The following is an 11,962-nucleotide window of genomic DNA, read 5'->3' on the forward strand; positions in this document are numbered from 1 at the left end:
ATCTTTATTTCTATACAGTTTGTTGCCCCAAAATGGTTGTCTTTTATCAGATAGTTCGCAGTTTTTCAAGTGGCAGACCAAATATTTGGAATCAGTAAAAATATAACAAAGCTTATCAAGAGGAGGATTGGTCAAAGCTATGAGAATGATTTTTGGTGCTGCCCACATAGAGAGTGACCATGACTGTGTTCTACATGGTTTATGCTGATATTGAAAAGCTGCCAAACCCAGCTTTCAGCTTAACTAAATCATCAATGAATCAGGCCAACGAAGTCAAAGGATCCTCTGTGAATAAACCCCCCTCCCCTGAAATAGCAGCTTTGCTTCAGACAGAGAAGTGGGCCCAAAGTTTCAGGGGATTAGATGAAGTGGAAGAAGAAGAGTGGGGAAAGGAGAAGTACTAGGAACTGAAGTGTAGCCAATTATATTCCATCTTTGTATAATTATGTCAAAATGAACTCCAGTATTATGTGTAACTATAATACACAAACACACACACACACACACACACACACACACACACACACACACAGTTTCCCCTGAAGCGATAGTTCCACTTTGTCATCTTTGTCATGTGAAGCTGAGATATGCCTAGGGCCAGGCTAGCTCTATTCTTGAATATGCTATTGGTTTTTGACAACCAAGGATTATAACTAGACTTTCCTCACCTGGTTATGCACTGCATGAATTGATCACTCAAAAATGTTTTATCAGGTTAGAGAGTTATAAGGTCTGCCTGGATCAATCATTCAGTTTCTACAAGGGCCTAGTAGGACAGTAATAGCTAAACTTTCTCATGGAGACAGCATATTCAAAACCCCAGAAGCATTTCCAAAAGGGGCTGCTTTTCTTTGCCACAGTCTCCAACTAGCAAAACTATTAGTTACAGAGATGTTTTAGGCAAAAGGGATCATTAGATCTGCAGGGTATCAAGGGTACAAGTGCTTTTACAGATACAGCTCTTCTCAGTTGGGAGACTAAATTTTGGCATTTACAGGACAATGAAATATAAGAATATAACAATTCATTTCTTACTCTATAGTAACATATAGAAACAAAAGTTTCTATGAATCAACCCAAAGAGTTGTACCCACAATGTTAGTTTTCCTTCCATACTGTAAATCCTGTCTGTGTTCCATCACTGGAATCCAGGTACCCCTTCCTCCACTGAACTGGATAGGAAGGTGACTTGGTCATGAATGTACTGGTGAACAGAGTAATAAAACCTTGAGTTTCCTCATATCCTAGAAATGCCCAATTCACTCAAACTGGTGCATATGGGCTATACCCTAGTATATTCATTCCCCTTGGGGATAAGGAGACATTAGATCCACCCTTACCCATCTTTCTCCTAGAAACTGAGGTCGACATGGAAGAATACATTGATGATGGGAAACAGAAAACATTTTAAATCCTTTCAAATTGTCTGACTATAAAAGAGAAAGATAAGGAAAGCAACTGATAGGATATGACGCCAGAAAACAGCTCAGATAATGCTGGAAATGGTATCAGCATGTTTAGAGGACTACACAGATATTTAACCATGCAAACTTTATTTCACTATTGTGCATTGGTTCCCTGGGAATTCTGGCATGGAATAGGTTCTATATTCAAAACAAAAAATCAAATAAATAATCAAATTATCACATAGGCATTATCTATCTATATAAAATAAAAATAGGTAGTCTCCATATAGAATTCAATTCTATTACTTCTTTTAAAACAGAAAACCACACATGATTTTGACTAAGCAGATAATTGCTTTAAAGCAGTCAAATTTATGCATGACATTACATCTAGATATTCCTTCACTAGAGCAATTGCATTAAAGCAAAATGGTCAGCTTTTAAATCCTTTGAAATGGTTCACATTACATGAAAAATGTTCCCTGGACACACCCCTCAACCTGAAAAAACTAAACAAGGGAAGGAGGAGCATGAAGAACAGATCAGGTTTAGAAATTTTCTTTAATTTAAAACATTCCCACCTGCAATGATTTACTTTATGCATATCAATCCCTAAAAGTAAGAAAATTAAGTGAGGAGTAAAACACACAGAGAAAGGGTAAAGCGTGGTTTGATTGATTGATCTGTTTATTTATAGTGCTTGTTTGGGGATAAAAGAAAAAGTATGATTGTAAAAGATAATAAAGTGCTCTCATTACTTCTACCATTTTGGAAAAATTGATATGACAGAAGTGAACAAGAGAAGGATTGTGTTCATAGCAGGAATTTTGGTTTTGTGAATAAAGGTCTATTAGCTTTATAGAAAAAGCTGTGTAGGTGTATTCAAGAGAACTGAATTATGTCCGCATAAAAAGAAATGGTGAATGGTGTTTTTTTTCTAAAGGTGAAACTATGCAGAACCCTGCTTTGCAATACCAGGAAATCTACAAGAGGAGTGTGGAGACAAATGTCATTATCCAGAAAGCATTACTGAAATAGAATTTAAATCCTTTGATGTAATTGCTTTCTGAGTTTGCCATTACAGCAGCTCTATCCTTTTGACTGATTGAGGGCCTTTAACAGCTCAAGTTCTACTGAAACTGCCAACATACTCATGTAGGAATCTTAAAACTAGACAGATGATGTTTGATGTTCAATTTAACTAATATGGCACATCATGAGTCAACAAAACACATTGTGTGTTAATGCCAAAAAAGAAGGTGAGAGACAGAAATACATGCAGAGTTAATCATCCTGTTTCAGCAGAGAAGCCTTTGCTCTTCGATTATTAATATGAATTCTGATTTGAAAACCCTGTGGCATTTTCCCTGCCCCTTGAGATAAGCAGTCTTGGTTCCACTGGAGCATTTAGAACCAGAAGTCAATGAATAAATTAACAGTGCATAAAATCCTCAAATGAAGTGTAAGGAGCAATGAGTCAGATTCTTTTTTTTTTTTCCTTTTAAGCAATCCCCATTTTCCATAATTCTTTGAAGAATTCTTACTCTTTGGAATACCTCTCTTTTTCTTTTTCCACAATACCTAAGATGAATAGACAATAACATACCTGATTAACAGGACTTCAGATTTCTTTTTTTTAAATCTAATTTTATTGTAAACAAATGGGGTGAATCTTGTTTCTCTGTTTATACATGAATTAGAGGCATACTACTTGTGTAATCATACATTTACCTAGGGTAATAGATTTTGATTCATTCAGTTATTTTGTCCTTCACCCCCACCCCTCTTTTACCTCTATACAGTCCCTCCTTTCTCCATTCTTACCCCCTCCCACCCCCCCATTATGTATCATCATATGCTTATCAGCAAGATCATTCGTCCTTTGGTTTTTTGAGATTGGCTTATCTCACTTAGCATAATATTCTCCAAATTCATCCATTTGCCTGCAAATGCCATAATTTTATTATTCTTTATGGCTGAGTAATATTCCATTATATATATACCACAGTTTCTTTCTCCATTCATCAATTTCTTGATCTTGGTGAAGAGAGATTGATTTGTCTAAAAACAAAAAAATTCATTTTCAGTATGGATTGTGGATAATGTAAACCAAACAAACAATGGAACAGCTACTAGTTGAAGATATCCCTTTCTCAAAAAGGAAATGCATTTTACTCAAGAACATGGGTAATGTTATAAACTCCAATCAATATTATCTTCCTAATTCTGAGGCAAAAAAACTGAAAGTTATTTTTTTTACCCTATATAAATGTATGATCACACAAATGGTATGCCTCTACTTCATGTACAAATAGAGAAATAAGTTGTAACCCATTTGTTTACAATTTTAAAAAAAGCAGTATTATATATCATAAAGCAAAGCAACACACTCAATATGTAATGTACAAACTGCAGGAGTACAAAGTTAGGAAAAATATGCAAAATAGTATTGTCAGAGAGATTTTTGCTGGGCTCTCAAAAATGAACCTTTCATCACAGTGTCTTTTATAAATCCTCAGAGCAGAAACTATTTTATAAATCTCTGTACCACTCCCAGTGTCTAGATCTCTATCCAAAAAAATTCCTTATGTGATTATACATTATGATCGCCCACCGCCCGCGGGGACAATCACAACGCGTACGCTCTTCTTCATCACAGGAACCAAAAGGGTTTATTCTGCAAGTCTCAGACTTATATCGAGAACATCAGCCTATCAGAGAGTAGACTATCAGGAAAGTCAGCCTAACAAGGAAAAGTCTCCAGGCAGATACCAGGACCGCCTCAAGTACAACAGTCAACCAGAGTTACTTCCTAAAACTTGTTTATGAGTGCAGCTATGTCTGGCAAGCTGCCAGGTGCCATCTTAGAGATCAGGCCAGGGTGTGGCTCTGGGGCCCTCAGAGCCCGCCCCTGACATCTCCCCCTTATTCTTTAAATAAAGAAAATATGACTTGGGACCATGCCTGTCTTAGGTTGTCCATGGCAAATTACATCCTTACCCATCATTGGAATTCTGACCTCCAGGCGTCAGAACCCTGTCTTAGGTTGGTATGCATTTCCACGGATCTTACCCGTCTTTGACTATTGGTCCAGCATGCTTAGCCATACTTGGGGGAATGTGCCTGTCTCAATGGCTGTCAAAGTCTGTACTATAGCCCGTTGATGACATCGGGCATCTTGGTGAGCTCTGATTTGGCTGCGTATAACATAGGCTATCCCTAAGCAGATAATAATCAGAACAGCTACTGTTCAAGCCCACTGTTTTGTCAATCCCAGGGCTTTAGATAACAAAGAGAACATCTCCGATACCGATGCAACTTGAACCCTGGTGGCATTGACTCTGAATATTTCAGCTCATAGCTGACTGGTTAAATTATCAAACGTAGGTGACCAATTGCCAGTAAGGTAGACAGAGAGATTTTTAGATAACATAGCTGCAGAGCTAAGGTTGTTATAAGCAATAGGGGTGACACACACTGCTCTTAAAGGATAAACACATCCCAGTCCCAAAAGTTCTTGTAAGACGTCCACTTGTTCTTGTAGTAAGTCCATTCTTTGATTTACAAGGAGTATGCCTGCTCTTAGATGTTGGTTTAGGGTCTCTTTAGTCTGTAAGGCTGCAGCTGTATTTTCGGCCAAGTGATGGACTGCTGTTGCTGTAGGTATGGCAGTTGCTGGTGCTGCTGTTTCAGAAACCACTATTGCAGTGACCACAGCCGCTGTAATGCCAAAATCTCTCTTGTCTCTAGATAGCAATAATGGCAACTCTGCATCTGTAACAGATACTGGAACAGGTAGGAAAGTAGGAACACGCATTATGACCGTCCGTGAAAACATTGAAGCATTCCAGCATTGAGATAAATAACATAGGTCTGTGGTGCAATTGTGAACAGAAGAATTTGAAGAATTGGTTAGCAAAAACATAAAAGAACGGAAAACACAAACTGGGGTACATAGTTGAACTGTTCCTCCTAAGAGACTAAAAAGAGGTTGTAAGTTAGTTCAAGGGGAGAAAGGCTATGAGCATCATGGCCATCAGGAGTATGTTCAGCATCTTCATTTTGTTGGTCTGAGTTACTTGTTGGTAGCGTTGACACTGGTCAAGTTAGTCACTCAGGAACTCAGATAGGCGATGTTTTGTCCTGATCAGTTTCTTCTTTGTAACTCAAGTTCCCAGGTTTCAGCACCACTTATGATCGCCCACCGCCCACGGGGACAATCACAACACGTACGCTCTTCTTCATCACAGGAACCAAAAGGGTTTATTCCGCAAGTCTCAGACTTATATCGAGAACATCAGCCTATCAGAGAGTAGACTACCAGGAAAGTCAGCCTAATAAGGAACAGTCTCCAGGCAGATACCAGGACCACCTCAAGTACAACAGTCAACCAGAGTTACTTCCTAAAACTTGTTTATGAGTGCAGCTATGTCTGGCAAGCTGCCAGGTGCCATCTTAGAGATCAGGCCAGGGTGTGGCTCTGGGGCCCTCAGAGCCTGCCCCTGACAATACATCTTCATCTCATTAAGTCACTGCTTTCGTGGAATCTGGAAAGTAAGCCATATGACTTAGACAAGTTAATGCCATCAAAGTTTTAGCTAACAATGATCTGAAAAACCAAAGAGATCTGATCTATGCCAGGAACTTTTCAGACTATTCTTCTGTATATGAGGCAGGGACTCAACATAGGGAAAATAAATATTTTTAAGATATATATATATCTTAAACTATGTTCATACCAGCCCTATTTGCCATAATAAATGGAATCTTAAGAATAAGATGTCTTAGATAAATAGCCTGGGCATCAATAGCCTTTTCAAATATCCTGACTTTTAAAAATTGCTAACATTTATGGTTTTCAATAAATAGTCACTTAAATGAATACAGAAGACTGAATTATGTAATACTATCATCCAAATGTTGACATAAAGTTCAGTTTTTTTGTTAAAGATTATGCAAAACTTCCAGTCACATGAGGGGCATTGGAGAATTTCTTACATGATACTACAATGATCTTAAAAGTGTAAATTTTGCAAAAAATTGTTTTATTTCTGTATGAATCATAGGACTGCCCAAGGAAAGGCAGCACATTCAGTTGTACTGAACACCAGCTGCACTGCTAAATTTTTTGTAGATCACATATAAGATTTTGGCATCCATCTCTGTCACAGTGTGAAATTTTTTTTTTTAAGTTAAAATTCCAAATAATAAAAATGGCATCTGGCTGTGGTATGTCCTCAGTATTGTTCAGATAAAAATACAGTGGCTGGGGATGTAGCTCAGTAGCACAGTGTTTACCTAGCATGTGGTCGGCCAAGTTTGATCCTCTGGAGAGCAGGGAAAAAAAAGTTAGGTAGTTGCCAATTTTTTCCTAATTTAGGTAGCTCAAAGAAATACTATAATTTGGCTAACACTTCCACTAAGCCAATCTTCAGAATATAATTTTCTGAATCTAAATGTCACAATGTTCCTATTTGGTTTGAATTATCACTGCAAAATATAAAAATAATTCACATTCTCAATTTAATTGTGTTTGCCTAAATGGAAATGTAGTAGTATTAGGCAGGGCACATTTTCATTTCACTACCTCAATAAACACAAATAAGGACTATAAATTTTCTAGTTCTGATTTTCCAGTGCATCCTGACTACCCTTCTTCTTCAGGACAAACTTACTTTGCTATTAAAAACCAGTGAACTACACTCCCAGCAGTAGAGGGCATGCCTACCAGCATGAGACCCTGAGTTCTATCCTCAGCACCACAAAACAAACAACATCAACATCAACACATCAAGAATTTAGAAACTATGTCCACAAAAGGGTAAAACACAGTAACATTTTAAGTGTTTTATAGAAACCTTTTGAAAAAGAGAGGAAGCCCACGTAAAAATAACCTTATTTAATAAAAAGAAAGAATTCCCGTACAGAAAGCTGTCTTGTGCACTTACAGACTAGTACTAGAATAAGGGGAGAAGGAAGGTTTTGTAAAGAGAACCAAGAAAGTGGTGCTGCTTAAAATGAACTGGGGTGGGGGCAGGGGACAGAATACACTGCCATGAAAACTCACTTAGCCTTCACAGATGGAAAGACACTGTACCTGCCTATAACTCAAACCACTGGAAACTAATTACAAACTGGAACTGAAAAAGGGGGTGAGAAGTGACACCCACTTCCTTGGCTATGATCTGGCTGACTTATGATCTCACCATAAAATGGAGATAACTCATTTTCTTTCCAAGTTGTTGGACAGGCTAAGCTAATGTGTATAGAAATATTCTTTCCCTTTCTTATTTTTTCTAGATGTACAAAAGGATGCTTCTTTTTGAGGAAGGCATTAAAATGAAGTTAATCCCACTACACAAAGCCACAGCAGACTTCCCACTCTGTACCAAATGTGGCCTTGGCTCAGAGGAAGGGGTCTTTCTGTGCTTCTCACTTTGTAATGGAAAGAGCTGTCCAACCAGGGAAAGCTCAGTTCTGAGACAACTTAGCAAAGTAAATCAGAGGGAAATCTGTCCTGGTTGTACAATAAATTAGTACATAAAATGCCACCTACCTTCCTAGCTAAAGTGAAATATGAGGATGCCTTGAAGAACAAATACTTCCCAACATAATGCCCAGATCCAACCAACCAAGATTTGGAGGTGTGTTAATGATTATACAGGATAGAAACCTAGCTCACCTTTATTATGGTTCTAATGTCTATACTTATTTTTTGAAGCATCTTAACTAATAATTCATCACAGTCAGTCTTCAAATCTTGAAAACAAAAAACCTTAGAAAAACCATCAATAATGTCTGGCTAAAATTATTACTATTATTGCAAGATATTACAGATAGAAGAAACTTCCACATTTTCAAGAATGCTTTGAATCTGCTAAACTTAGTAACAAAATATTTTTACCTAAAACAAGTGTCAATATTCCTTTAATCTCAACTGCAGTCAAGTAAGAGGTTTTTGTTGTTGTTGTCTTGACTAGTATTTTTAGAATTTTATTAAGACTTATGTTCTCTACCTTCTTTTCATGTTTGATATATAATCTAATGTCTGGGATAATTTTCAAAGTTTTGGTAGTTCTAAGTTTCTTGTAAATCTCATAATCAAACTTCATTTACATTAATTTCTTAGGGTTAAAAAATTCTATCTGGGTTCAAGCACACCAGTAAAACATGAGCTATTTAATAGTCTTTTTTGCCACAAGATTACACTTTGCATATTATTTAAAAATTATGTATCTTCCAAAAAGAATGGCACCTTTATTCCTCCTTCTATTCTGTTTTTCCCTAAAGAAAAGTTGTTAGATAAACATATGCATTTTCATACACTGCAAAAAAATGAGGCACAGGAGCTAGAATTCTAATTTAAGTAAAAAAAGAATGGATAGATAATTTGATGTCAGGTTTACACCACTCATATTCTATCTGGCTGAATACCATATTTTTTGAGCAGTAAAGTTAGTGCTGTCTCCTACCTGATTAATACAGAATTTTAAAAATTAAAAAAATAAAGTCATCTCTGAAGGAGACTAATAGAAGTGAGAGGTGTGTAACAAGGTAAAGCAGGAGTCGAGGACACAGTGTCTATGATGACTCTCTTTCTTTTCTAACAGGTTTTTAAAAACAGAATTCTTTCTCTGCTCAGTGTTGCCTTAGAACATTATGGTTTTGTAAAATATGTAACAGTAATTATATGTAATCATACACAAGTACATTTACTTGTCTTAAGCTATAAATACTATGTTAGGAATACTAAACTATCTCCATTAGCTTATTTGTAAAAAGAAAATTATATATATATATATATATATGTATATATATGTATATAAAGTTAACACTGAGGACAGAGGAAAGGGAATGAGAAGCAGTGTATCATCAGTCTCTTGGGACACAGAAACCAAATTGGGATCTTGAGGCCACCTGGGTCAAACAGTATCTGAGGAAGAGTCATAGGAGGCAGAGATAATGAAATTGCCACTGTTAGTAACAAAATATTTTTACTTAAAACAAGTGTCAATATTCCTTTGATCTCAACTTCAGTCAAGTAAGAGGTTTTTGTTGTTGTTGTCTTGACTAGTATTTTTAGAATTTTATTAAGACTTATGTTCTCTACCTTCTTTTCAATCAATCTGTCCCTCCCTCTCCTGGTTTTCACATTCAGATCACCAGCCACTGACTGGGCAGCCTGCTGGCTGAGGTTGTTACAGATAAGCACAGTTGGTTGCTCTGGGCCTTAGATAAGGTGCTGCAGCTCTGATACACACTGAAGTTGGTTTTCCAGACAGGGATGTTGCCCTTCTCACACATGGTCTTCACCATCTTGGCCAGCTTGTTCTTGCCAAGGGCCTGGCAGTTGTACCAATGCAGAGCTTCCAAGTTTACAACTGGCTTGATGGACAAGTAGAAAGGGGCACCCTCATAGCACATGGCAGGGGGCTGCCGCTGGGCATACTCTTTATAGTCCTGTACAGGGCAGATCTGTGGACCATGCTGGATGGTATTCACACATCAATCTGCCCCCCCTCTTGGTTTTCACATTCAAATAACCAGTGTCTTGAACCATCCACTCCAAGTACTCCAGTCCCGTTTCTGTTCCTCGGAGCCGGATAACACCCCATTTCAATGTAGATCCATGGAAGCCTGTGCAGTGACCAAAAGCTTGTGTGTTATTAAGACAGACTAGTTTGAGCAGACCCTCAGGGTTATATCAGCTTAGCAGTCCTCTTTTCTGCAGGATGAGCTCATCAGTAAAGGTGAGCTTCATGGACTTGCGTGGTTTATTTCTTTTTCCTTTGCAGCAGAGTTCAATCTGCTTCCATCTGAGGGCCTCTTAGGAACATTTGAATTCCTTATCCCTGGTGATACTGTAGCCATACCTGTGTTCTTTTAGATACCATTCCAGCCCAAACTGGTAATTAGCCAAGCTGTTGGGTTCATAATCAGACCTACCCTTCTGCCTTGAATCAACACAGAAAGAGGCAAGGTAGGCATCCAACTTCTTGCAAGGGATGACATAAATCTCTCTTGTTTCAGAAGGGTACTTGGAGATGAGTAACTCACAGAAATTGCAGAGCACAGTCTATGTGCTCTGGATGGTTTTCTCATTCTGCTCCCTGCTGAGCTCAGCTGCTTTTTTATCCTGGTCTGGTATGCACTGTGTGGTGGTCTCAGTAGTTATAGTTGGTGCAACTGGAGGCTGCTGCTGACTGGAGCTGAATTCTGGCTCTGGGTTGACTGAGGGAGAGAGGGCTACCTCACAGGATGAGACCTGGCTGGGCAGATGGGACAGGAATCTTCAGAAGCAACTTGCTCATCCTGTCCAGGCAACTGCAGGGCAGACAAAGGGATACTTATCTGTTTGTTAGGATGGGATGTACTCAGAGACATCTGCATGGACACCTGCTGTTTGGTGTCATGGGTTCCAATGGGTCCTCTGTTTGGTGAAGCCAGAGATACTCTAGCTATCTTTGGGAGGACTGGTCTGGAAATCACAGAGGGAGATGCAGACATACCTTGTGGGTCTAGCTCCGCATTGATGGCAGATGTTACCTGGGAAATCAGCTTAGCAGACCCCAAAAAGGAGGAACCAGCATGAGTCTGAGGCTTGGGTTTTGCCATCTGAGTCAAGGACAGTGCTGGTCCATCTATCCCTCCAGTCAGCTCTGCATTTGCCACAATGTAATAATCTTCTGGAATTTCTTGTTTGATTTTCTTGATGATGACATCATTGCTGCACTCCTCAACCATCTGTGTCTGGGATCTTGAATGGAGGGAAGATGGAACTATCCCTGGCTGTTTGTGAGCAATGCTTTGAGGTCTTTGGGTTTGGGGTTCAAAGTCACTATCTTCAACTCTTACAGAAGACTCACAAACCATGTCAAACAGGGTGTTTTCATCCTTGTGCTATTCAATAGCTTCATCCTGTTCTGAGGGTTCACTGCAATGAGAAGTCACAAGAGTCTCTGACTTTGCTTTTACTGGTCTTCCCAGGGTACCTTTCAACAGGACTAATCTGTGTCTCAGAAGGCACCCCAATTATACTGGGACTATCAGAGTTAAAACTTCTGTTGTCCTGGAAACAGACCCTCTCTTGGGACTCAGCTCTACAAGTAGCTGTTAGTGGCCAATGATAAGCATGGCCAGCACTATAGCCCCACATTGCGGTCAGGTTCCTATGGGAACCTTCAGAAAGCAAATGTTTCAGGTTTGGAATGAGGCTGCAAATGGTCTCATGGCTGTGGGCCCAGCTGACCAATTTGGACAGATTTTCAGATAAGGTATGAAGACAATCCTCCATGTTACAGAATTAGAAGTGTCTTCCCTGCAGGTGTCTGTGCATCTGTCCATAGGAAGGCGGGTGGCGAGAGCCTGCGGGAGCCCAGCCACCCTGACTAGATGGGGCAGGACAAAGGGGAGGGGGCAGGAGAGGGGCTGGAGGGTCAGGTACTGAAGGCAAGTGGAGCGGGGACAGTGCCTGAAGGATATTTTTAATCTTGTTTTAGCTAAAGCAAGACTATCCCAATATCTGGTCTTTACAGCCTAAGTTTTACAGCTATCTA

The 11,962-nt window shown here is 39.0% G+C and overlaps 1 pseudogene; it reads right to left on the bottom strand.

The window, feature by feature from the left end:
• Window positions 1-10,482: 10,482 nt before the first annotated feature.
• On the bottom strand, window positions 10,483-11,729 carry LOC124974827 (uncharacterized protein KIAA1958-like; annotated as a pseudogene).
• Window positions 11,730-11,962: the final 233 nt, after the last annotated feature.

The sequence above is a fragment of the Sciurus carolinensis genome, unplaced genomic scaffold (genome assembly GCF_902686445.1).
Source record: "Sciurus carolinensis unplaced genomic scaffold, mSciCar1.2, whole genome shotgun sequence".
In the NCBI taxonomy this organism is placed as follows: domain Eukaryota; kingdom Metazoa; phylum Chordata; class Mammalia; order Rodentia; family Sciuridae; genus Sciurus; species Sciurus carolinensis.